The following is a 26,389-nucleotide window of genomic DNA, read 5'->3' as shown; positions in this document are numbered from 1 at the left end:
ATTTGATATTTTAACGACATATTGGACTTGACAAAACACACACATAGAAAAATAGGAACACCAAAAAGCGACGAGTGGCTGACCCACAAATTTTGAAAAGTCCGTTTCTAACAAATACAAAAGTCTAACACTGTCATGGTTCGGTTCTCTGCCCTGTTGTGCTTTTGTTTTTTCAGTGCCTGTAACGAGCCCCAATTGTATCTGATTGCAGACCGCAGAACGGAACACTACGCCCCCAAGCACGGAACACTCCTCCCCCAGCGGAACACTACGCCCCCGCAGGCTACGGGTAGTCTTACCCCGGGTTTTCACTGGATGCGGTTGCGGTGCGGTTGCGGTGCGGTCCGGCGACGCAAGCAATTAGATTCCATTCATTCGAATGGTGCAGTTTACACCGCTTGCGGGTGCGTTGCGTGTCGACTGCGGAAGGCCTGCGGCGTGCCGCAAGCCTTCCGCAAGGATAGCCTATTTTCTATTTTTGCCGGACGCCGCAGCGGTAGGCCTCCGGCAAATGGCAAGCTAGCACAAAACACATCGAGCGGGACAGGAAGACCGAGGCAGTTTCAAAATAAATTTCCGGTTACCTTTCAGAATAAAATACTCGCCAGCTCCTATTTCGCAAGTTTTTCAGCAAAACGTGACGTGGGCGTCGCCGCCGGGCCATGTGCTCATTCACGGTTTAGACACCAGCGAACATGGACGAGGAGAGGTTTATATTGGAGGTGGAAAACCACAAAATAATATATGACACGGCACAGCCTTTTTATAAGGACTGTAATGTATTGTGAGTTTGATGTTCGCGATTGCTTGTTGTGCCCGTCTCGCTTGCCGTACTGAGCGGCAGCCGGACGGGAAAGACAGAAATAAAGAGTGGACCCGCACTGACCCGACTCTCGTTATTAATATACTTTACAAGGACAACCAAAAAAAAGGATGCTGCATGGAATCTCATATCTTTCTGCTTCTCTGTTGAGCAGACTTTCTGTATGTTTGTCGTTGTGAAATGCCACATGATCGCGGTCCCGCGAGACACGTTGGGAAGTGGGCGGCGACGGAGCTGCCGGACCGCAGCTGTGCGGAGCCGGTGTGGATTGACAAAAAAATTGACCCGTCCGGAGCACGCAGTCAAGACGCACCGCACCGCAACCGCATCCAGTGAAAACCCGGGGTTAGAGGACAAAAGTCGGTACAACACGCCCCCCAATCTCGTAACGAGGGGGGCGTTCCCCAGCCCCGCACCTGCATCGCTTTAGTAATCAAGACTATAAGAGGACTCCGAGCAGCCACTGCCAGCTGTCGGATTATTATTTGCTCACCACTGTGTCCAAGTGTTCTCCTGTTGGTAAAGTTATTGGATCTGTTTTGGTCCTCGGTTAATTTTGTATTCACGTGTGTGTGTATCCGCGTCGCCTTTTGTTGTTCATTCCGTCTTTGATTCCGTGTCTCATTTCGTATAGTCCTTGCCGGGTGCAAGTGTTTTGTGTTTTCTATTCTGTCCTTGCCGTTTGCAAGTGTTCTTGTTAGATTCGCGTTCCTTGCCGTTTGCAAGTGTTTTGTGTTAGATTCGCGCTCCTTGCCGTTTGCAAGTGTTTTGTGTTAGATTCGCGCTCCTTGCCTTGTGCAAGTGCTTTGTGTTAGATTCGCGCTCCTTGCCTTGTGCAAGTGCTTTGTTAGATTCGCGCTCCTTGCCTTGTGCAAGTGCTTTGTTAGATTCGCGCTCCTTGCCGTGTGCAAGTGCTTTGTGTTACATTCGCGCTCCTTGCCGTGTGCAAGTGCTTTGTGTTACATTCGCGCTCCTTGCCGTGTGCAAGTGCTTTGTGTTACATTCGCGCTCCTTGCCGTGTGCAAGTGCTTTGTGTTACATTCGCGCTCCTTGCCGTGTGCAAGTGCTTTGTGTTACATTCGCGCTCCTTGCCGTGTGCAAGTGCTTTGTGTTACATTCGCGCTCCTTGCCGTGTGCAAGTGCTTTGTGTTACATTCGCGCTCCTTGCCGTGTGCAAGTGCTTTGTGTTACATTCGCGCTCCTTGCCGTGTGCAAGTGCTTTGTGTTACATTCGCGCTCCTTGCCGTGTGCAAGTGCTTTGTGTTACATTCGCGCTCCTTGCCGTGTGCAAGTGCTTTGTGTTACATTCGCGCTCCTTGCCGTGTGCAAGTGCTTTGTGTTACATTCGCGCTCTTTGCCGTGTGCAAGTGCTTTGTGTTACATTCGCGCTCCTTGCCGTGTGCAAGTGCTTTGTGTTACATTCGCGCTCCTTGCCGTGTGCAAGTGCTTTGTGTTACATTCGCGCTCCTTGCCGTGTGCAAGTGCTTTGTGTTACATTCGCGCTCCTTGCCGTGTGCAAGTGCTTTGTGTTACATTCGCGCTCCTTGCCGTGTGCAAGTGCTTTGTGTTACATTCGCGCTCCTTGCCGTGTGCAAGTGCTTTGTGTTACATTCGTGCTCCTTGCCGTGTGCAAGATTTGTTTCTTCGGTTTATCAAAAAATAAATCGAGATTGTTTTCCTCTGAGCCTGCGTTTCTGGGACCTGTTTTTCATCGACTCTGTCGAGCCGTTACAAACACAGTCCCAGGAACACACAATCATGCATGCGTAATACAACTCACCTTCAGCTTTTCGAAGTTAACGGCAGGTTGAATTCCAAGGGGGAAGAACGAAAGAAGACAAGTCACTGTCTTTAGATAATATTAGTGTGTAGCTTCTCCACTTCAGCACCGAACAGCGTGCGCAATCATCCACCTCCAAAACTCAGGAAGTTCTGCTCATGCGCAGTTACTTCCAGTTGATCAAAGAGGCTCTCGTTACGTCACGTACCGGGATACCGGGGAAATCCCCGGTGGACCGCGGGTCCGGAGGGCAGTAAGTGCTAGCGGTACCCACGTGGGCCAGTCCGCCCCTGGCCAGGGTGCTGAAATTATTGTCGAGATCACAGAAGGTGACGTAATGAGAGCCTCTTTGATCAACTGGAAGCAACTGCGCATGAGCAGAGCTTCCTGAGTTTTGAAGGTGGATGGTGGCGCACGCTGTTCGGTGCTGATGTGGAGATTTGGAGTAGCTACACACTAATATCATCTAAAGACAGACTTGTCTGCTTTCTTTTCTTTCCCCTTGGATTTCAACCTGCTGTTAACTTCGAAAAGCTGAAGGTGAGTTGCATTACGCATGCATGATAGTGCATGTGTTCCTGGTGGTTAGAAACTGACTTTTCAAAATATGTGGGTCAGCCACTCGTAGCATTTTGGTGTTCCTATTTTTTTTTTTTTCTATGTGTATGTTTTGTCGAGTCAAAAATGTCGTTAAAATATCAACTTGAATGTGTAATGCCTGTGAGTCGGTATAGCCGTTAAGAACTTCGCAAACGTCCTCTTTAATTTGTGTTGCTTTTTCCAAACTTTTTCTGATGTAAACTTTCAGTGTTGATTTTGCATTGTGTGTGTGTGTGTGTGTGTGTGTGTAATTTGTGAACTGCACAATTTTAGCCGTTACGTGAGAGAACCGCGCTTGTTATGGGTGTCGGGGAAACTGTCGATTCACAAACGGCTCCGTTTTTGATTTAACGTTTGTTTCGGTACGACTGCTTAGGTTATAGACTACATTTAATTTGGTAGAATGTCTACGTGTGATATCAGTAATTCAAATTTGCCCTCTTTTTGCGTTGTCTTACACCAGGGTCCTCGAGAGCCCCTATCCAGCCTGTTTTCCATGTTTCTCTCCACTAACACACCTGATTGGTGATCAGGATCGTTATCAGGCTTCTGCCAAGCTTGCTGATTAGTTCTCATTATATTCAGCTGTGCTGAATTACGGAGACATGGAAAACAGGCTAGATAGGGGCTCTGGAGCGGGCCCAGGCTCCAGGCGAGCTAGGCGGTCGCCTAGGGTGCCATCTTGTGGAGGGGGCGCCAAATTGCAGAAAGGAAAAAAAATAAAATTTAAAAAACACAAAAAGCCCTCCCCTCCCTTTCGTGTTTTCTAGCATAAAATGTTATATAGCAAATATATTTTATTGAGTTCCTTTTTTTTATTACTTCTATTTCAAATAAATGACTGAGTTCACGACCTGCTGTCCTGGCGCCCTGAACCTGACCCGCTGCTGCCGCTTACAATGAATGAAAGGTAGGGGGAGGGGTCGTATATCATCTCAGAGTGTAGTGGCAGCACTTTAGAAAGATAGATAGATGGTTGGCTCACTTGTATTGTTTATACATTGACATCAATGAAAAGGTCCAAGCCTTCAAGTGCTGCACTAAGAAAGCGGCGAAAGGAGGAGAAGGAAAAATGGGCCCAGGGTAGAGGTATGTATGTCAGTCAATCATCATTGTTTATAAAATAAACACGAAAATAGCGTTGGCTTCTTAGCTTGCTTGTAACTTGTTTACTGCACCATTACATCCATGCTAGTAGCTACTTTGCACACAAGAGTGGGGCAACGCTTGCTGAGTTTAAACTAAAACAGCCAGTAAGTCCAGATACCTGCAAATGGATTTGCACAAGTCATTGTTTCACATAACCAGTGTTGCCGGTAACGCGTTACTCAAAAAAGTTGCTTTCTAAAGTAACTAATAGTCTAACGCGTTACTTTATTCTACAAAGTAGTCTGATTAAAGTTACTGTCCAGAGAATCAATGCGTTACTCCACATTTTCATGAAGAAGGCAAACTATCTCACTGTTTTAACAGTCACAAACAACTACTGCTAACTACGAAGATGAGGCAGAAGTCATTGATCACCACACTGAATTCAGCCATGGTCTGGTCATGAATGGTTTGCACATTCAAAACAAAAGTGATGATACTTTTACTACTAGTTTTATTAACCAACAGGCACACAACACAACAAAAAAAGTGTGCATTATGGACCATAAAAGTGGTAAAAAAAAATAATTTATTTCCATCCTCAACTGGTCCGTGAAGCATTATGGGATGAGGTCGTCTCCGCCCTCTCGCCCGGGGGAGTGACGTCAGACAAGTTACGTTTTCATTAGGGGTGGAACAAAAAAACGATTCAACCGAACCATCGTTCGTCAAGGGGAGCTAAACGACCGTATCGGTTGCGAGTGAGGCTTTATGGTTTTCATAACAATAGCAAGAGTTCTGCGCCGTGCTCTACTTGTTTTGTTTACATTTCAGTAGCATCACCATTCAAGCTACTTCCGTGTTTCCGTGCTCGCGACACGGCGCGCGCGCGCGCAACGAGTGACAACATACAAATGGAGACAGTTAGCAGAAGCCGGTGCCGTACATCTCGGTATTTCCCATGGCTATCGAGTCCTCTCGGTGCACTTGTATGTCCCGGGCCGGCGTTGGTACTGCGCGCGAGCCAAAAAGAACAACTCCCGTGACGATCCAATGCATGGATTCAAACGACACAGGTATGTCCCACAGCCAACACACCAGCTAAGCTAAAAGCACACTGCAAGTATCTCATTTCTCAGTTTGTGGCTCCCTGTCAATGTCTACAACTAGCATGAGCAGCAGATAGGAGAACTGAGACGTGCCCGCGATTACGACAGCCCAAAAAACAAAATATAAACAGTAGTGATTCTGTGGCCATCATCGTGTCTCATATTAAAAAAAACAAAAAAAGATGTCATACATTAACCAAAAATGAAAGTGATGACAAAAGAAAAAAAAAATTGTTAAATACAAAAATTGTTGATTAAAAAGGGAAATGAACTTTTGGAAATATTTTTGCATATATTAAGTGGTTAAAATGTGTTTGATAGATTTATTGTTCCATAAGGTGGCTTCATATTTCTTTTGGCTGGACGGTAGGTTTATTTCATGTCTTAAATTTATGTTTCTGAAATACTTCACAATGTGCAAATATTCTGTTTAATTGTGTTGGTGTCTGTCTAAAGGTTAAATATTTATATTTAACATTAAATTATCAACCTTTTGTTTTCCTGATCCTTATTTTGAAGAGAAAAAACAAACAAACCAAAAAACAATTATAACTGTCAATAACTACTAATAAATATTTAAACTGATACATGTGTACACACTGGAATAGCGGAACAAACAAACAATAGAGGAATTTAGGGGATTTTCATTTTCACCTGGATAGATTTTTATTTTTTGTTTTATAAAAAAGTATTTACGTTACAAGAAGTCAAGAGAGACTGCCTATTTTGTTTTTCATAAAAAAAAAACTTTATTTTCATGTTAAAAATGCACTTTCAATAAAGTATTAGGAACTCCGTTTCTACTGCATTATTTTTATGTTGAGATGGTGTTATCGGCAGCTGCTGAAAGTAACTAAAAAAGTAACTTTTAATCTAACTTAGTTACTTTTAAAATCAAGTAATCAGTAACGCAATTTAGTTACTTTTAAAACCAAGTAATCAGTAAAGTAACTAAGTTACTTTTTCAAGGTAACTGTGGCAACACTGCACATAACCACATTAATTTATTGAAAATAAGAATTATGTGCTGGTTTAATGTAAACCTTGATATAGTAAATGCATTTTTTTTTAACTAGATGCGCTGAGAAAATATTTGCAGCCACAACAAGCACCTGCAAAAGCTGTGGTAAACAATCCTTCAGTGTCATCTTCACCAAAGGCTACTGAATGTAAGTGCATGGATGGTGCATTTAATACAAACAGCCATAATTTCTGACATTGTATTCTGTCATAATGCAAATGGATTTGTTTTCCCTGCTTTAACACCAAAATAATTTGAAGTGATGTATTTTGTTTCATGTACAGCTGAAGCAACAGCCAGTCAAGCACCAATCAGCAGTACTTTGAGTGACACAAAGCTCGATCTTCTAGATCCAGGTGACTATTTCAGTTATATCAGCTATTGCTGCATCATGTACAGTGCTCAGCATATATGAGTATACCACCTTTGAAAAATGTAAAGATTTTGTTCAATATCTCCCCGCGACCCTTGTGAGGAATAAGCGGTCAAGGAAATGGATGGATGGATGGATGTTCAATATCTCAATAAACATAAGAACAATTTCCAAAATATTGACAAAATGTTTTCTGTAGAATACGCACTTGACTCACAACATGAAAGTAAGGTTGTAATAGGATGCATAGATTACACAATCTTCAATTTAATCAAATTAACTAATGCAAAAAAAAAAAAAAAGCAACCCACAACAAAAACGACTACATCTAGTATTTTCTATGAGCTCCATGACTGTTATGGGGAGCAACATGTCTGCTAGGCCTGGAATTAACAAGCCTTTTTCTCGGGGTCTACTTATTTGTGCAATATGTACTCTAATAAATAAAAAAAAAAAAAAAAAAAAAAAAAACTCTTAGCAGAGATGCAGTAATTTCTTACCTGGCCAAAATCCAATATGTCAAGCATGGAACTTTTAGTTTTTCTCGAGGAGAAAAAACTCCGAGAAATCTATCCCAACATGTGGGTAGCACTCAGAGTGGCCGCTACCATACCAGTGACTGTAGCATCAGCTGAGAGATGCTTTTCCAAGCTTAAACTAATAAAAAACTATTTAAGGTCTACCATGTCACAAGAACGGCTAACTCGACTAGCACTTATCAGCATCAATCAAGAAGTATCCAGGCAGCTATCCTTTGATGCACCAATTGATGCCTTTGCTGCAAGGAGGTCCCGGCGTGCACTATTTTAAGTATTTGCCATTATGTTCCTAAGTTCTTTAGTGAAGTTTTTTTGCACACTATTCACATTATCTGTGAATCACCTTATTGCCAAAGTTTTACGATATATCAAAGTTTGTATATTGATACATTTACTATTTTTTGTATCTTACACAATTATTAATGTACATAGTGAAAACATTTTGAGGTTTTAAATACTGTCATTTTGCAAAAATTGCAATAAAAAGTTGCATTGCATTGTACTTGTTATTTTTCTTATTTTTATTTGTTTGTGGAATTTGGTATTTATTGTGTGGTGTGCTATTAAATATAATATATCTATAATTTTTTTTTTTGTGTGTGTGTTTTTTTTTATGGGATTGGGGGGGGGCTACCATGTACATTTTCGCCTAGGGTACCAAATCATCCTGCTCCAATGCATGATGTGATTTTCCTGACTGACAGATGAAGCGGGTTTTTGGAGGGAACTTTATGCTTGAATTCACGCTAACGTAGGCGTTAAAAGATCATTCACTTATGGATGTCGTCAGTGGATGATGATAATATAATAAGCGAAGTGCGCATCTCGAATTCAAGGTGCATTATGGGTAGCGGCGTGGTGCATTGTGGGTAGGCTATTCCATCTTCATGTTCCAAAAAACAATTTAATATATGGTCCCCGGATAGGGGACGTATCAGATATTAAACTGATATGAACAGATACTACACTTGATCTTAGCCAAAAGGTCGAGAAGCGATACCAACACAGTCAAAGGGGCGAGGTCTTAATTCCAGAGACTACAACCTTAAAGGGACACTTTACTTATTGATCCATTTTTAGCAGCAAAAAGTTGCTACTTTTTCAATAATTAATTTGGTGACGTGATTATTTTTTTATGTACATTTAATAACTTTTAAACCATTGTTAAAATGAATCGAACGCCGGCATGTTTGTTACACGTGACTAAATAACCCGGATGTTTACGTCACTAGTGTGTAAACGCTACACTATGGAAGCACTATGCAACGCAGCCGTGCATCTAGCGTCAAACCCGGAAGGATTAAACCTTATCGCTTCGAGCCAACACGACAAAATAACACTACCGAAGGAAAGTCTGCCTTGGATGTGAAAGTTGTGGCGCCAGATGGTCTTTTCGGGCACAAAATAAACTTTGACGAACGAGTGAATCAGGCGGGGGGTGAGTGGTGCTCGTGCGGGAGCTGCAGGAATGGACAATCCGCTAATGAATGTGTGCTGTCTGGAAATGAAAGAACTCGAGGATCGGTTCCTTGCGGACAATCTCAACTGCATCCTGGAACATCAGACATTCAACATGGCAATACTAAATAGACATTCTCAGGATAGCTTTGGTTGCGATGAAAGATGTGAAGAAGAAAAGTCTTGGAGGAGCAAATATCCAACAGGTAAAGTGACACACAGTACGAGCAATGCAAAACGTGTGGAACTGACGAAATATTTCAGGAAAAAGAAGGTTTTTCCTTGCCGACGCCTTGCAAAATTTTGCAATACAGTAAGGCATAACTGACGTTTGTGTCTTCCTCGTTGTTATGTCTGCGTGAACTACTGTTCCCCAAGCGAGTATACACACTAGTGACGTCACCACTTAAGGGGCGTTGCAACACGGAAGTACTTCTATGTTGAAAAAAGTTAAATAAATCAATATAGGAGTGTATTCTTCAGCTCTTATGCATGTTTCGTAGCTATACTAACTATTTACTGCCAATCAAGCCATACATGTAAAATTAAAGGAGCCTTCCTTTAAGTTACGGTTGCTCATATCGCCTAATTATAATGTCACGTGTCAGAAATGTCAAACAATAATGCGCCCTTTAAGAGACTTCTCGGTTACATTCTTCCTGCGCCAATTGACATGCGCATTCTGATCCCAGTGTTCAGTACGCGGAAGGAGCAGCCAGAGTTAGACGACCGTATCAGACTTCCATGTTAACTCGCTTGTTGTGCGTAATTGACGCTGTAAGTATAATAATTAGTTCTTCATAGTTCTCTGGACCATTTGTCAATTCTAAGTCGAGCTAACCCATGTAGAACGCCCGAATTCTGCCTTTATTTACATTTTACCGTGGCCGCCATTATCCACGCTGTCGTTTGTAGTCTCTTATGTGGTCTTTGGCGCGCCCTTGTGGATATTTCGTGTAAACACACTGCACCACAAGCAATAGTGTTCTGCCTTATTTAAGTGTACAAATAAGATTGTAAAATTCTTTTGTGCCATTGATATATTTTGTTATTACTTGAAACAATTGATATTGTTTAGTGCGATGCCTCAATGGACCTCATTGTATGTTTACATTTATTTGTTTGTTCTAGAAAACCACAACTTCACAACTTCATTACAATTTATCACCATCACGACATCAGACTTTAATACCATCAACAATCAACAAATCCATGTTCTGCCATCATTGTGATTTGTGAAGGTGTTCAGTCAGATTTTTCTTGTATGTTTTGTGCACGTGGTTCACCTCGACCCAATAGACGGTAATAAACTGAACTCACTCTCATTGCAAGTGTCAGAAGTCCAGCACCAAAATTAGCTTCCATATTTTTTTTTTAAACAAATTTATCAGGGGATAGCGCGAACGCAGTCCCCCACTACCACAAATTATGCAGTCGAGATTCCCACATTTGGGGAATTCGCAGGGGTCAGCACAACCGGAGTGCAATGGAGTGCCTCACCCTGGGGGAACCACCTTCTTGATCATGGTATCTCACCCTGCCAGGTAAGTATGAGTTGGATAGGACGCCAGCGCGATTGTCATTCACGCGCACACTATGTGAAGTGACGGTTTCCTAACACGTGAAATTGTGAACCACAATACACACGCATCGGAATACAAGGACGTTTCTGAAGAATAAAGTAAGTCCTCATCACTGTCTGTTGGTCGTAACAATTAGCCCAGCTAACAGCAGAAAGTCCCATGTTATATTGTTTAATAATTACTCTACAATGCATGATGTGATTTTCCTGGCTGAGCGATGAAGCGGGTTTTTGGAGGGAACTTTATACTTCAATTCACGCTAACGTAGGAGTTAAAAGATCATTCACTTATGGTTGTCGTCAGTGGATGATGATAATAATCATCATCCACCTATGTAGGAAACGATGAGTCGCGAGAGCCAGTGTGGAGCGACACCTACTGGAGACGTGAGTGTAAAAAAAATCAATTTGTGAAGCAGACATTGACAGTTCAAAAATCTTATAAAACTCAATATGGATTTAATATTGGGAAGATGAAACATCTCAGTCAATGTGCATCATTTAAGACTAATTTAAATTGAGAGTAATGAACAGAAAGTGGAGATATTTACAGGAAAATAAATTGAAGGCAGGCAGCTACAACGCGTCGTCATACACAAGCAATTTGATAATTAACATAACATTAAACTGCGCCCATTCACACGGTAAAACATGCAACGTTTCGAATTGGAATAAAACAGACAAATTACCCGACTACATCAAAACAATAAACATAACTTCCCCTCCCCCACCCCCACTGATGTGGAGCTGTCTGTCAGCTGGGCGAAAGCTTGACACCGCGGCGCTTCCTGAAACCATATTTTTGTAATGCGGCACTTTACATTATCAGTAACGCTAACGGCGTTGTAACGATAGGAACAGTAATTAATGTGATTGCTCCGTTAGTGAAAAAGCAACGCAGTTTCTAACGCCGTTATATTTAAACTTCGTTATTCCCAACACTGCTCACAAGCACACTTAGGAACAATTGGGAGCGCCCAATTAACCTGCCGTGCATGTCTTTGGAATGTGGGAGGAGACCGGAGTACCCGGAGAAGACCCACGCGTGCACAACGTACATAAATGACGGAGATACGACTGGTGGAGTAGATACTTCCGGTTAAACAAAAGATAAATGTTTTTACTTTGACCTTGTCAGGGGGTGCACCGTTCCTGGAAGTACTACAATACCAGGTCGATGCGTGGAGTGGACGGAGCAAGCCCCTATTCCATCTCCCTGTTGCAAAAATCAATTTAATATATGGTCCCCGAAAAGAGGACGTATCAGATAAGAAACTGATAAGAACAGATACTACACTTGATCTTAGCCAAAAGGCCGAGAAGCGATACCTACACAGTGAAAGGGGCGAGGTCTTAATTCCAGAGACTACAACCTTAAGTTACGGTTGCTCACATCGACTAATTATGTCACGTGCCAGAAACGTCAAACAACAACTATACACCGTTTTGAATGATAATGCGTCAACTGCGTTGTTTTTAACATGCGCATCGAACGTTTTGGAACATTGTTATTTCTGAAGGTGTAAAGTCAAAATTTTTCTTGTATGTTAACCACCTCGACCCAATAAACAGTAATATAGTGCCAGAAGTCCAGCACAAAAACAACCGCCAATAGCTTTAGTATGTTATTATTATTATTATTATTTTTTAAACAAGTTTATCAGGGGATAGCGCGAACGCAGTCCCCCACTACCACAAATTATGCGGTCGAGATTCCCACATTTGAGGAATTCGCAGGGGTCAGCACAACCGGAGTGCAATGGCTGAGCCTCACCCTGGGGGAACCACCTTCTTGATCATGGTATCTCCCCCTGCCAGGTAAGTATGATTTGGATACGACGCCAGCGCGATTGTCATTCACGCGCACACTATGTGAAGTGACGGTTTCCTAACACGTGAAATTGTGAACCACAATACACACGCATCGGAATACAAGGACGTTTCTGAAGAATAAAGTAAGTCCTCATCACTGTCTGTTGGTCGTAACAATTTGCCCAGCTAACAGCAGAAAGTCCCATGTTATATTGTTTAATAATTACTCTACAATGCATGATGTGATTTTCCTGGCTGGGCGATGAAGCGGGTTTTTGGAGGGAACTTTATACTTCAATTCACGCTAACTGTACAAAAGGCTACTAGAAATAGTGTATTATTGTTGAGTGTTTATTTACATGAATCAGAACTTTGTTTGTATTGTTGTGCCTCCCCATGGCATGTGACTACGCGATTACGTATGACGATGTGTCGGGCGTGCATGCGCAGTTCAGTTCAGTAGAGAGCAGTGTTGCCACAGTTACCTTGAAAAACTAACTTAGTTACTTTACTGATTACTTGGTTTTAAAAGTAACTAAATTGCGTTACTGATTACTTGATTTTAAAAGTAACTAAGTTAGATGAAAAGTTACTTTTTTAGTTACTTTCAGCAGCTGCCGATAACACCATCTCAACATAAAAATAATGCAGTAGAAACGGAGTTCCAAATACTTTATTGAAAGTGCATTTTTTAACATGAAAATAAAGGTTGTTTTTTTAATGAAAAACAAAATAGGCAGTCTCTCTTGACTTCTTGTAACGTAAATACTTTTTATAAAACAAAAAATAAAAATCTCTCCAGGTTGAAAATGAAAATCCCCTAAATTCCTCTATTGTTTGTTTGTTCCGCTATTCCAGTGTGTACACATGTATCAGTTTAAATATTTATTAGTAGTTATTGACAGTTATAATTGTTTTTTGGTTTGTTTGTTTTTTCTCTTCAAAATAAGGATCAGGAAAACAAAAGGTTGATAATTTAATGTTAAATATAAATATTTAACCTTTAGACAGACACCAACACAATTAAACAGAATATTTGCACATTGTGAAGTATTTCAGAAACATAAATTTAAGACATGAAATAAACCTACCGTCCAGCCAAAAGAAATATGAAGCCACCTTATGGAACAATAAATCTATCAAACACATTTTAACCACTTAATATATGCAAAAATATTTCCAAAAGTTCATTTCCCTTTTTAATGAACAATTTTTGTATTTAACAATTGTTTTTTCTTTTGTCATCACTTTCATTTTTGGTGAATGTATGACATCTTTTTGTTTTTTTAATCTGAGACACGATGATGACCACAGAATCACTACTGTTTATATTTTGTTTTTTGGGCTGTCGTAATCGCGGGCACGTCTCAGTTCTCCTATCTGCTGCTCATGCTAGTTGTATACGTTGACAGGGAGCCACAAACTGAGAAATGAGATACTTGCAGTGTGCTTTTAGCTTAGCTGGTGTGTTGGCTGTGGGACATACCTGTGTCGTTTGAATCCATGCATTGGATCGTCACGGGAGTTATTCTTTTTGGCTCGCGCGCAGTACCAACGCCGGCCCGGGACATACAAGTGCACCGAGAGGACTCGATAGCCATGGGAAATACCGAGATGTACGGCACCGGCTTCTGCTAACTGTCTCCATTTGTATGTTGTCACTCGTTGCGCGCGCGCGCGCCGTGTCGCGAGCACGGAAACACGGAAGTAGCTTGAATGGTGATGCTACTGAAATGTAAACAAAACAAGTAGAGCACGACGCAGAACTCTTGCTATTGTTATGAAAACCATAAAGCCTCACTCGCAACCGATACGGTCGTTTAGTTCCCCTTGACGAACGATGGTTCGGTCGAATCGTTTTTTTGTTCCACCCCTACTGAAAACGTAACTTGTCTGACGTCACTCCCCCTGGCGAGAGGGCGGAGACGACCTCATCCCATAATGCTTCACGGACCAGTTGAGGATGGAAATAAATTATTTTTTTTACCACTTTTATGGTCCATAATGCACACTTTTTTTGTTGTGTTGTGTGCCTGTTGGTTAATAAAACTAGTAGTAAAAGTATCATCACTTTTGTTTTGAATGTGCAAACCATTCATGACCAGACCATGGCTGAATTCAGTGTGGTGATCAATGACTTCTGCCTCATCTTCGTAGTTAGCAGTAGTTGTTTGTGACTGTTACAACAGTGAGATAGTTTGCCTTCTTCATGAAAATGTGGAGTAACGCATTGATTCTCTGGACAGTAACTTTAATCAGACTACTTTGTAGAATAAAGTAACGCGTTAGACTATTAGTTACTTTAGAAAGCAACTTTTTTGAGTAACGCGTAACGCGTTACTCAAAAAAGTTGCTAATAACTAGTTCTTCATAGTTCTCTGGACCATTTGTCAATTCTAAGTCGAGCTAACCCATGTAGAACGCCCGAATTCTGCCTTTATTTACATTTTACCGTGGCCGCCATTATCCACACTGTCGTTTGTAGTCTCTTATGTGGTCTTTGGCGCGCCCTTGTGGATATTTCGTGTAAACACACTGCACCACAAGCAATAGTGTTCTGCCTTATTTAAGTGTACAAATAAGATTGTAAAATTCTTTTGTGCCATTGATATATTTTGTTATTACTTGAAACAATTGATATTCTTTAGTGCGATGCCTCAATGGACCTCATTGTATGTTTACATTTATTTGTTTGTTCTAGAAAACCACAACTTCACAACTTCATTACAATTTATCACCATCACGACATCAGACTTTAATACCATCAACAATCAACAAATCCATGTTCTGCCATCATTGTGATTTGTGAAGGTGTTCAGTCAGATTGTTCTTGTATGTTTTGTGCACGTGGTTCACCTCGACCCAATAGACGGTAATAAACTGAACTCACTCTCATTGCAAGTGTCAGAAGTCCAGCACCAAAATTAGCTTCCCTATTTTTTTTTTAAACAAATTTATCAGGGGATAGCGCGAACGCAGTCCCCCACTACCACAAATTATGCAGTCGAGATTCCCACATTTGAGGAATTCGCAGGGGTCAGCACAACCGGAGTGCAATGGCTGAGCCTCACCCTGGGGGAACCACCTTCTTGATCATGGTATCTCACCCTGCCAGGTAAGTATGAGTTGGATAGGACGCCAGCGCGATTGTCATTCACGCGCACACTATGTGAAGTGACGGTTTCCTAACACGTGAAATTGTGAACCACAATACACACGCATCGGAATACAAGGACGTTTCTGAAGAATAAAGTAAGTCCTCATCACTGTCTGTTGGTCGTAACAATTAGCCCAGCTAACAGCAGAAAGTCCCATGTTATATTGTTTAATAATTACTCTACAATGCATGATGTGATTTTCCTGGCTGAGCGATGAAGCGGGTTTTTGGAGGGAACTTTATACTTCAATTCACGCTAACGTAGGAGTTAAAAGATCATTCACTTATGGTTGTCGTCAGTGGATGATGATTATTATCATCATCCACCTATGTAGGAAACGATGAGTCGCGAGAGCCAGTGTGGAGCGACACCTACTGGAGACGTGAGTGTAAAAAAAATCAATTTGTGAAGCAGACATTGACAGTTCAAAAATCTTATAAAACTCAATATGGATTTAATATTGGGAAGATGAAACATCTCAGTCAATGTGCATCATTTAAGACTAATTTAAATTGAGAGTAATGAACAGAAAGTGGAGATATTTACAGGAAAATAAATTGAAGGCAGGCAGCTACAACGCGTCGTCATACACAAGCAATTTGATAATTAACATAACATTAAACTGCGCCCATTCACACAGTAAAACATGCAACGTTTCGAATTGGAATAAAACAGACAAATTACCCGACTACATCAAAACAATAAACATAACTTCCCCTCCCCCACCCCCACTGATGTGGAGCTGTCTGTCAGCTGGGCGAAAGCTTGACACCGCGGCGCTTCCTGAAACCACATTTTTGTAATGCGGCACTTTACATTATCAGTAACGCTAACGGCGTTGTAACGATAGGAACCGTAATTAATGTGATTGCTCCGTTAGTGAAAAAGCAACGCAGTTTCTAACGCCGTTATATTTAAACTTCGTTATTCCCAACACTGCTCACAAGCACACTTAGGGACAATTGGGAGCGCCCAATTAACCTGCCGTGCATGTCTTTGGAATGTGGGAGGAGACCGGAGTACCCGGAGAAGACCCGCGCGTGAACAGCGTACATAAATGACGGAGATAAGACTGGTGGAGTAGATACTTCCGGTTAAACAAACGATAAATGTTTTTACTTTGACCTTGTCAGGGGGTGCACCATTCCTGGAAGTACTACAATACCAGGTCGATGCGTGGAGTGGACGGAACAAGCCCCTATTCCATCTCCCTGTTGCAAAAATCAATTTAATATATGGTCCCCGAATAAAGGAAGTATCAGATATTAAACTGATAAGAACAGATACTACACTTTTTTTTTTTTTTTTTTTTTTTTTTTTTTTTTTTTTTTTTTTTTTTTTTTTTTTTTTTGAAGAGCTCAGAATTGTTCATTCGGTAGTCTTACCGATTCAACGTCTTGTCATCATTGCTCTTTTCCTTTTTTTTTTTTTTTTTTTTTTTTTTTTTTTTTTTTTTGTGTGTGTGTGTATGTGTGCGTGCGTTTGCGTGCGTGCGTTTGCGTGCGTGCGTGCGTTTGCGTGTGTGCGTTTGCGTGCGTTTGCGTGCGTGCGTGCAAATACGTATAAATTTATACTCATTCATTCACCTAAAACCTTATAAATATCCCATTACCCTTCGCCTTAACCAGGTACTTCAGAATCTTGCCAGAGTCGTGAGATTTAAATGGTCAGGAGACCAGAGAAAAGGTCAGAAAAAAAAGAAATAAAGAGAAAAGAAAGGTAAATCAAAGTGACATCCAGCACCGACCAAACACTTCCTGCCTTCCCCATGATTACAAAATCAAAGTCTTACGCCAACCCCGGAAGCCTCTAAATTCCAGCAAATTTAGCGAGATCTCAAGAGCCCAGAGGAAAAACTAAAGAGAGGAAGGAGGGAAGGATCGATAAGGCAGAGTGAGATCAATAGAAGCCAGTACATCCAATCCATCAAAGTGAAGTCCAGCACCAACAAGACCCCTCCTGCGTGGTTACAAAACCGGAGTCTTATGCCAACCCCAGAAACCTCATACTTCTAATAAATTAAGATCTCAAGTGACCAGAGGAAAAACTAAAGAGAGGAAGGAGGGAAGGATAGATAAAGAAAAGTGAGAACCACAGACACCAGCACCAACTGATTCAAGGGGCTGTGGGAGGGAGAGGGTACTTCTGTTGAGTTTCAGTAGATGCTGGTGCGACGGATCTGGCATGCATAAGGACCACCACCAAAGAGAGAAGCCGTCAACCGCGGTCCAGCAAAGCGAGCACCCCCCCCCCCCCCCCACCCCCCCCGGAATCCCCAGGCCGCGGCAGCACCAAGGCCACCCCCAAGCCACCCGAGCGGACACCGGTCAGCGAGCCGACCCAGATACCCGGAACACCCCCGCCCCAGCCCCGGCCCACACCCCCGAGCCCAAGGCCGCAGAACGAGGCCCAGCGGGCCCCCACAGCGCCCCACCGGTCCCCAGCCCCCATCCCCCCACGACCCCCCCGCACCCCACCCAAACCCGCCATCCACCACGACCCAGGCCCCACCACCCCCGACCCCCAAACCCCCGAACACACCCCGACCCCCAGCACCCAACCCCCCACCCACCCATACCTCCACCCCCCCCCCAAACAAGCCGCCCCCCCCCGACGGCCGCCACCCCCCCCCCCGCGAACCCGGCCCCCCGCGAGAACCCCCCACCCCCCCCCGGAAACCGGCACCGGGCAGCAGCGCAGAGAGGGAAGATGTGCCCACCCCACCTCCAGCCGCGCGAGATTTGCACCGCGGCGGGAGGGGGGAAGCAGAGGAGGAAGCACCAGGGGAGAAGGCGGGACACCAGAACACCGAGCCCGGTGGGGAGAGGCCCCGGTCGTCACGCCAGAGTACAAGTGACACCTAACCCTGTTACTGAGTCCGCCAGCTCGCCGACTGGCGAGCTCTACCCTTACACCGTGAATGTGGCCCCACCCAGTGTATATACAAGTGTGTGCGTGTGGTGCATTAAAATTGGGAGCAGGTGAGTCGGAGCAGAGGGAAAAAATTTCCCCTACTCCGACACACCCGTATCCCCCCCCAAAAAATGAATATGTATATGTGTGGTGCATTAAAAAAGGGAATGGAGGGACAAAGTGGTGGGGCAGGGACACAAATGGGGGGGACCACAGCGCTGCCAGGCACTGCAGTCCATCCCCTCTGATGGCTCCCCGCCCCAACTCACCCCTCCCCTTGGACGTGAGGTGCATTAAAATTGGAGGGGAGTTGAAGGGTGAAGACGGTGTTTCCACCCTTCCCCACCCCACCAAGAAATGTGTTGTGTGCCCTATGTGTATATTTACAAAGTGTATAGTGCAAGCTAGTGAAGTGAGTAAGAGGAGCGACCAGCGGGGCCTCACCCAACCCGGCGGGTGTAGGTGGCACGCCCGCCCCCCAGCACCCCCACCCCCCGCCGCCCCCCACCTCATCCACCCGGCACCACAATGGGCGGACAGCCAGCGCAGCAGGGCTACCGGACAGCCCACCAGCCACCGGGGCCCGCCCGGGGCACCAGGAGTTATACCGGAGCGGGGCAGGCCGTATCAGATAAGAAACTGATAAGAACAGATACTACACTTGATCTTAGCCAAAAGGCCGAGAAGCGATACCAACACAGTGAAAGGGGCGAGGTCTTAATTCCAGAGACTACAACCTTAAGTGTCACGCCGCCACCTGCGTGACAGGCCTTTATTGTCATAGTCATGTTTCCTGTTTTATTTTGAATTTCTGATACCCTTCGCACCCCAGGTCACTTGCCCTTCCTGCAGTTCACTAATTACCGGTCCCCGCCCATGATCATGTCCACCTGCCACCAATCAACCAAGACAATAAAAGCCACCTGCATTCTCCCCTCCGTTGCCGAAGTGTCACACACAGTTAGTGCATGGAAGCGTCCCACAGTCCTCGAGTCCTTGTTCCTTGTTCCTGTTGTTTTGCCTTGCTTTTGTGCCTTGTCTTGTTTTTGTGCCTTTTCCTCCAGTGGAGCGCCTTTTGTTACCCCTTTTGCCTTGTGCCTGTTTTTTCCTCCCTAGTGGAGCGCTTTTTGTTCTCCACCTTTTTGATTCCCCCTTTCTCCTCTCAGCTTGAGAGGAGACGCGGGTTGGCTGGAAATAAACCTGCTGCCTTGGTGGCTTACCTTATCCTGCGTCTGGGTCCTACCTCTTCACGTCGTAACAGTACACTTCGGCCAGCATGGACCCAGCGGGAGTGTCCAACTTGGAGACCTGGCAGAGGCTTGAAGACATCGCCCGAGTCATTGCAGAGATAAAAGAGTTGATGGCTTTGGACCGTGGCGACTGGGGTGAAGGGTCGGACTGGCCTCAGAACCCCGAACCTCGTCTGCTGCAGCCTCTCGCCCCTGAACCTCGTCTGCTGGAGCCTCTCGCTCCTGAACCTCGTCTGCTGGAGCCTCTCGCCCCTGAACCTCGTCTGTTGCAGCTTCTCGCTCCTGAACCTTGTCTGCTGCAGCCTCTCGCCCCTGAACCTCGTTTGCTACAGCCTCTCGCTCCGGAACCTTGTCTACTGCCGCCGCAGCCCCTGGCCGCTTCGCCTGTGCCGCTGCCGCCGCAGCCCCTGGCCGCTTCGCCTGTGCCGCTGCCGCCGCAGCCCCTGGCCGCTTCGCCTGTGCCGCTGCCGCCGCAGCCCCTGGCCGCTTCGCCTGTGCCGCTGCCGCCGCAGCCCCTGGCCGCTTCGCCTGTGCCGCTGCCGCCGCAGCCCCTGGCCGCTTCGCCTGTGCCGCTGCCGCCGCAGCCCCTGGCCGCTTCGCCTGTGCCGCTGCCGCCGCAGCCCCTGGCCGCTTCGCCTGTGCCGCTGCCGCCGCAGCCCCTGGCCGCCGCAGCCCCTGGCCGCTTCGCCTGGGCCGCTGCCGCCGCAGCCCCTGGCCGCTTCGCCTGGGCCGCTGCCGCTGCCGCCGCAGCCCCTGGCCGTTTCGCCTGGGCCGCTGCTTCCTGTTCCTCGTCAGGCGGCGCATGGATTGCGGCCGCCACCTCCTGTTCCTCGTCAGGCGGCGCATGGATTGCGGCCGCCACCTCCTGTTCCTCGTCAGGCGGCGCATGGATTGCGGCCGCCACCTCCTGTTCCTCGTCAGGCGGCGCATGGATTGCGGCCGCCACCTCCTGTTCCTCGTCAGGCGGCGCATGGATTGCGGTCGCCACCTCCTGTTCCTCGTCAGGCGGCGCATGGATTGCGGTCGCCACCTCCTGTTCCTCGTCAGGCGGCGCATGGATTGCGGTCGCCACCTCCTGTTCCTCGTCAGGCGGCGCATGGATTGCGGCCGCCACCTCTTGCACCAGTTCCGGCAGCGCCCGGCCAGCGGCCGCCATCACCTGCACCAGTTCCGGCGGCGCCCGGCCAGAGGCCGCCTCCTGCTCCTCATCTGGCGGCGAACACCCCGCCGCCACCTCTGCTCCTTGTCGGGCGTCGAGGACGCCCTCCTGACTGGCCCCGCTGGGACTCTCTTGTCGGGCGTCGAGGACGCCCTCCTGAACTGCTTTTTGTCGGTACGGATGGGTGGGCCGTGTTCCCACCTCCGTGCCCCCTTCCGCCCGCCCTTGTTTTTGGACTCTTTGGGTCGGATGGCCGTCAGGAGCCGGCCATTGAGGGGGGGGTACTGTCACGCCGCCACCTGCGTGACAGGCCTTTATTGTCATAGTCATGTTTCCTGTTTTATTTTGAATTTCTGATACCCTTCGCACCCCAGGTCACTTGCCCTTCCTGCAGTTCACTAATTACCGGTCCCCGCCCATGATCATGTCCACCTGCCACCAATCAACCAAGACAATAAAAGCCACCTGCATTCTCCCCTCCGTTGCCGAAGTGTCACACACAGTTAGTGCATGGAAGCGTCCCACAGTCCTCGAGTCCTTGTTCCTTGTTCCTGTTGTTTTGCCTTGCTTTTGTGCCTTGTCTTGTTTTTGTGCCTTTTCCTCCAGTGGAGCGCCTTTTGTTACCCCTTTTGCCTTGTGCCTGTTTTTTCCTCCCTAGTGGAGCGCTTTTTGTTCTCCACCTTTTTGATTCCCCCTTTCTCCTCTCAGCTTGAGAGGAGACGCGGGTTGGCTGGAAATAAACCTGCTGCCTTGGTGGCTTACCTTATCCTGCGTCTGGGTCCTACCTCTTCACGTCGTGACATTAAGTTACGGTTGCTCACATCGACTAATTATGTCACGTGCCAGAAACGTCAAACAACAACTATACACCGTTTTGAATGATAATGCGTCAACTGCGTTGTTTTTAACATGCGCATCGAACGTTTTGGAACATTGTTATTTCTGAAGGTGTAAAGTCAACATTTTTCTTGTATGTTAACCACCTCGACCCAATAAACAGTAATATAGTGCCAGAACACTGACAAAAGAAAAAAAAATTGTTAAATACAAAAATTGTTGATTAAAAAGGGAAATGAACTTTTGGAAATATTTTTGCATATATTAAGTGGTTAAAATGTGTTTGATAGATTTATTGTTCCATAAGGTGGCTTCATATTTCTTTTGGCTGGACGGTAGGTTTATTTCATGTCTTAAATTTATGTTTCTGAAATACTTCACAATGTGCAAATATTCTGTTTAATTGTGTTGGTGTCTGTCTAAAGGTTAAATATTTATATTTAACATTAAATTATCAACCTTTTGTTTTCCTGATCCTTATTTTGAAGAGAAAAAACAAACAAACCAAAAAACAATTATAACTGTCAATAACTATTAATAAATATTTAAACTGATACATGTGTACACACTGGAATAGCGGAACAAACAAACAATAGAGGAATTTAGGGGATTTTCATTTTCAACCTGGAGAGATTTTTATTTTTTGTTTTATAAAAAGTATTTACGTTACAAGAAGTCAAGAGAGACTGCCTATTTTGTTTTTCATAAAAAAACAACAACTTTATTTTCATGTTAAAAAATGCACTTTCAATAAAGTATTTGGAACTCCGTTTCTACTGCATTATTTTTATGTTGAGATGGTGTTATCGGCAGCTGCTGAAAGTAACTAAAAAAGTAACTTTTCATCTAACTTAGTTACTTTTAAAATCAAGTAATCAGTAACGCAATTTAGTTACTTTTAAAACCAAGTAATCAGTAAAGTAACTAAGTTAGTTTTTCAAGGTAACTGTGGCAACACTGCTCTCTACTGAACTGAACTGCGCATGCACGCCCGACACATCGTCATACGTAATCGCGTAGTCACATGCCATGGGGAGGCACAACAATACAAACAAAGTTCTGATTCATGTAAATAAACACTCAACAATAATACACTATTTCTAGTAGCCTTTTGTACAGTTAGCGTGAATTGAAGTATAAAGTTCCCTCCAAAAACCCGCTTCATCGCCCAGCCAGGAAAATCACATCATGCATTGTAGAGTAATTATTAAACAATATAACATGGGACTTTCTGCTGTTAGCTGGGCAAATTGTTACGACCAACAGACATTGATGAGGACTTACTTTATTCTTCAGAAACGTCCTTGTATTCCGATGCGTGTGTATTGTGGTTCACAATTTCACGTGTTAGGAAACCGTCACTTCACATAGTGTGCGCGTGAATGACAATCGCGCTGGCGTCGTATCCAACTCATACTTACCTGGCAGGGGGAGATACCATGATCAAGAAGGTGGTTCCCCCAGGGTGAGGCTCAGCCATTGCACTCCGGTTGTGCTGACCCCTGCGAATTCCTCAAATGTGGGAATCTCGACTGCATAATTTGTGGTAGTGGGGGACTGCGTTCGCGCTATCCCCTGATAAACTTGTTTAAAAAAAAATAATAACATACTAAAGCTATTGGCGGTTGTTTTTGTGCTGGACTTCTGGCACTTTATTACTGTTTATTGGGTCGAGGTGGTTAACATACAAGAAAAATTTTGACTTTACACCTTCAGAAATAACAATGTTCCAAAACGTTCGATGCGCATGTTAAAAACAACGCAGTTGACGCATTATCATTCAAAACGGTGTATAGGTCGCTTGCACATGTCGTCACTTCCGCCTCGGATTTCTCGTAGTCGCCATGCTGGGTGGCCTCCATTTACGGAGCGATTCGGTCTAACACGTATCTATCACGTTTGTTGTCTGCGTTTAAAATGGTACATTGTTGCTGCATCGTTGGCTGTTCGAACAAAGCCAAGGGGGAAAATGGTCGGTCTTTTTTCCGAATTCCGAAAATAATTAGGAACCAGGGCCTGGAGACAGAGGAGTGCGGACTCCGGAGGGAAGTCGTTACTTTGGGCTCGTGTGTGCAGCCATCACTTTGTAAGCGGTAAGCTTGTTTACCTTTATTTAATGCATGAGGATTAATAACGTTTCGACCGCCCATATATGGGCAAGTTGCCTATGTTTTGGATTCATGAGCAAGCAAGTTCGGTAGTACAAGCTGGCTAGCGGACGTTAGCCGAAAGCTAACATCGAACATTTTCACCCAAGTAGTGCCAGTGCAAAGTGTTTACTGCTGAAATTGGATTGATTAGTCTTGGGCTTTTAATGCCGATAACATGTTTTTTGGTGGCAAAATGTAAACTTGGAAAAAAAAGAGACAGAAGGGGCTGATGCAAGAAAACAGACCCCCGGGGGTGATGCAAGAAAACAGACCCCCGGTAGCCTACACATCATGCTAAAGAACTTATTCACGGCCACCCTACTGCGGTAAAATAACCAGTCTTTCCATATTTTATTTGTTTATATATTTGTTTATTTTAACAGGTCGCCCTGCGCCCGTTTTTCTGTCCAATCATCCCGACTGGGCTCCAACATTAAAGTTGGGTCCCAAGTTACAACATCTATGTCTCAGCCCAGTCGGTGCCAAGATATGAACGTGCACAGGAGAGACAAGCAAAGAAAAGACGACTCGAAGTGGCAGAGATTGTTGCAGTTATGCAGCCAGATGGCTCCAGTAACCTGTACCCTCAAGTACTGCTGACATCATTGACTCTGGTATGCCACTCAGAATTCATTACATGATATATTGTATGCATGAGTGAATGTATGTGTTTATGTTTGTGTGTGTACACGCACCTTATATTTTAGAGACATTTGGAAGTGTTTATAGAAATAAGTATTTGCCTGTAGCAATGTTCATACATTAAAAAATGCAACAAAATGTGTACATTTCTTTTACACTGACAAAAAAACTATACTACTGTACTATATTAAACCTATTACCGGTACCGTATTTTTTTGTGATCTTTTTTTTTTTTTTTTTAATTATTTCTTTAGGGATCTCATGCCACACCGACTTGATTGCCAATGACATGATGGAAACGAAGGCGAGCATCAAAGCATTGGAGGAGGACAACATGCGACTGTTTGTTTGGCGCTAATAAAGGCAGCGATTATACAAATTCTATTGTTGGGTTTGTTTACAAAGCTATACATAAGACAAATGACAGGATTTGACTCAATGTGCAATATGGTCCCTCTTAAAGTAATGGCATAAATCTCTATTATTTCTAAAAGTACAAAAAATGAAGTGAATAATGATTAGATGTAGTAATTTCAGGGATAAAATTGAACTGTTAATTAATGTATTTATTTTAGCACAGGTGCCTACCATCCTGATGACGGTATGATGTAATGTTAATGGGGTACGCAATGACTTTCATTATACTATGTACAGAGGAAAAAGTTGCTCTCTTTTAAATTTGTTTAATGTAAGACAAGTACCAGTACTGTGTTACAGTTTTCCCAATAATCCTTGTTTCACACTTGTCACAAAACCACTGTCCTTTTGGCAGTCTAGATTGGCACACTTCAAGTGATATCATTTAATTTTACAATCTGCTGCAGCACAAAAAACTACTTTATTCCGCATCTTTGAAGTACATGAGCAAGTGGTAGGTGACAGCGGCTGAGCAGGAACACTGGAAGTCCACTGCTGATCTAGTAAATGCTCTCCCGAGCAGTTCAGGTAAGGAGGGGACTTTGGGAAAAAAAAAAACTCTGGCTTTTCCAGCTGGCCAAAACGAGCGATCTGGGTGGACTCGCTCAATCACACTTTGTCCACACCACAAAGTCGCAGAAGTCCCGTACAGTTAAACTCATCTGTGCCTGAATCTGAAAATATGAAACATAGAATTAAATAAGAAACTACAAAAAGTAAAGCCATACATACCTGGTAATACTATTGGTGTTGTCGTGACAAGTGATGGGAATTGTTGCCATCTGGCACCAGACAGAAATTGGGTGTTGTGACAGCCTCCTTAACCGTGAGATCATAAGAAAAGCTGTCAGTATGCTCAGTAGTTACCATGAACACGTTTTAATGTACTGGAAACTGAAACAAAAAATACGTCCTCTGAGAGTGGTTAACCATAACCATTTAGAATAAGTTGATTAAGTAACATGTAACTAGTGAAAGGGTAGCATTAAATTTAATTAAGCCACGGGGAGGCTGTGCATAGTTACTTTTTATTCTTATACGCTCTGCCATATTTGCCTGTTATAAAATGATTAGAAAAACCACATCAGGTAAACCCAGCTGTGCATGTAAACACAATGATAACAGGAAGCCTGAGAACAAATCAACATTTTTGTGTGCAGAATTACCAACACCATGTGGTTTACTTACGTGCAACAGCAACAGTTTCTTCTGATGCGATGTTAAAGTTTACACTCTGTATCCACCCGCTTACAAAATAATTGTAAGCCTCCAGGGATTTGTTGGCGTGTTATGGAGCATGTTGTCAACACGAGGTAGTGAAAAATGTCCAGAGAAGTCACATTTGGCCAGCAAGCTTTCTCCGTCAAAAAAAAAATCACCCTTGGTCAGGACGTAATTAGGATCAATCCCCCCACACAGAGACACCTTCTGCCTGTATCGTTGTTTTTGATCTTCCGGTAAATCGTGAAAATACTGCGTAAATGACATCAGGTTGATAAGCTCTACCGTGTAACTCACGAGTGTACCTTGTGAACCGGCGGACACCCAAGATGGCGCCCGAAGAAAAAACTCCCATGATGCATTACGATGTGCAAGCGACCTATAGTTGTTGTTTGACGTTTCTGGCACGTGACATAATTAGTCGATGTGAGCAACCGTAACTTAAGGTTGTAGTCT

The 26,389-nt window shown here is 44.2% G+C and overlaps 1 long non-coding RNA gene, 5 other non-coding genes and 4 pseudogenes across 6 annotated transcripts; 1 reads left to right on the top strand and 9 right to left on the bottom strand.

Moving 5' to 3' along the window:
• LOC144007798 (triple functional domain protein-like) overlaps nt 1–26,389 on the bottom strand; it is a 116,334-nt pseudogene that overhangs the window by 9,287 nt on the left and 80,658 nt on the right.
• On the bottom strand, nt 8,199–8,332 carry LOC144008202 (U2 spliceosomal RNA; annotated as a pseudogene).
• LOC144008261 (U1 spliceosomal RNA) lies at nt 10,181–10,344 on the bottom strand. The gene has a single exon (XR_013280773.1). It is a non-coding gene; the product is annotated as a U1 spliceosomal RNA (small nuclear RNA).
• Nucleotides 11,511–11,701, bottom strand: LOC144008186 (U2 spliceosomal RNA). The gene has a single exon (XR_013280709.1). It is a non-coding gene; the product is annotated as a U2 spliceosomal RNA (small nuclear RNA).
• Nucleotides 12,036–12,200, bottom strand: LOC144008239 (U1 spliceosomal RNA). The gene has a single exon (XR_013280753.1). It is a non-coding gene; the product is annotated as a U1 spliceosomal RNA (small nuclear RNA).
• LOC144008252 (U1 spliceosomal RNA) lies at nt 15,145–15,309 on the bottom strand. The gene has a single exon (XR_013280765.1). It is a non-coding gene; the product is annotated as a U1 spliceosomal RNA (small nuclear RNA).
• LOC144008199 (U2 spliceosomal RNA) lies at nt 16,476–16,649 on the bottom strand (annotated as a pseudogene).
• Nucleotides 18,855–18,948, bottom strand: LOC144008203 (U2 spliceosomal RNA; annotated as a pseudogene).
• On the top strand, nt 22,917–23,081 carry LOC144008228 (U1 spliceosomal RNA). The gene has a single exon (XR_013280743.1). It is a non-coding gene; the product is annotated as a U1 spliceosomal RNA (small nuclear RNA).
• Nucleotides 24,491–26,362, bottom strand: LOC144007487 (uncharacterized). Its single transcript, XR_013280191.1, has 3 exons — nt 25,901–26,362; nt 25,445–25,531; nt 24,491–25,386 (listed from the first exon to the last, which is right to left on the bottom strand). It is a non-coding gene; the product is annotated as an uncharacterized LOC144007487 (long non-coding RNA).

Source organism: Festucalex cinctus, chromosome 19 (assembly GCF_051991245.1).
Source record: "Festucalex cinctus isolate MCC-2025b chromosome 19, RoL_Fcin_1.0, whole genome shotgun sequence".
NCBI lineage: Eukaryota > Metazoa > Chordata > Actinopteri > Syngnathiformes > Syngnathidae > Festucalex > Festucalex cinctus.
This window is presented reverse-complemented; position numbering and strand designations above follow the sequence as displayed.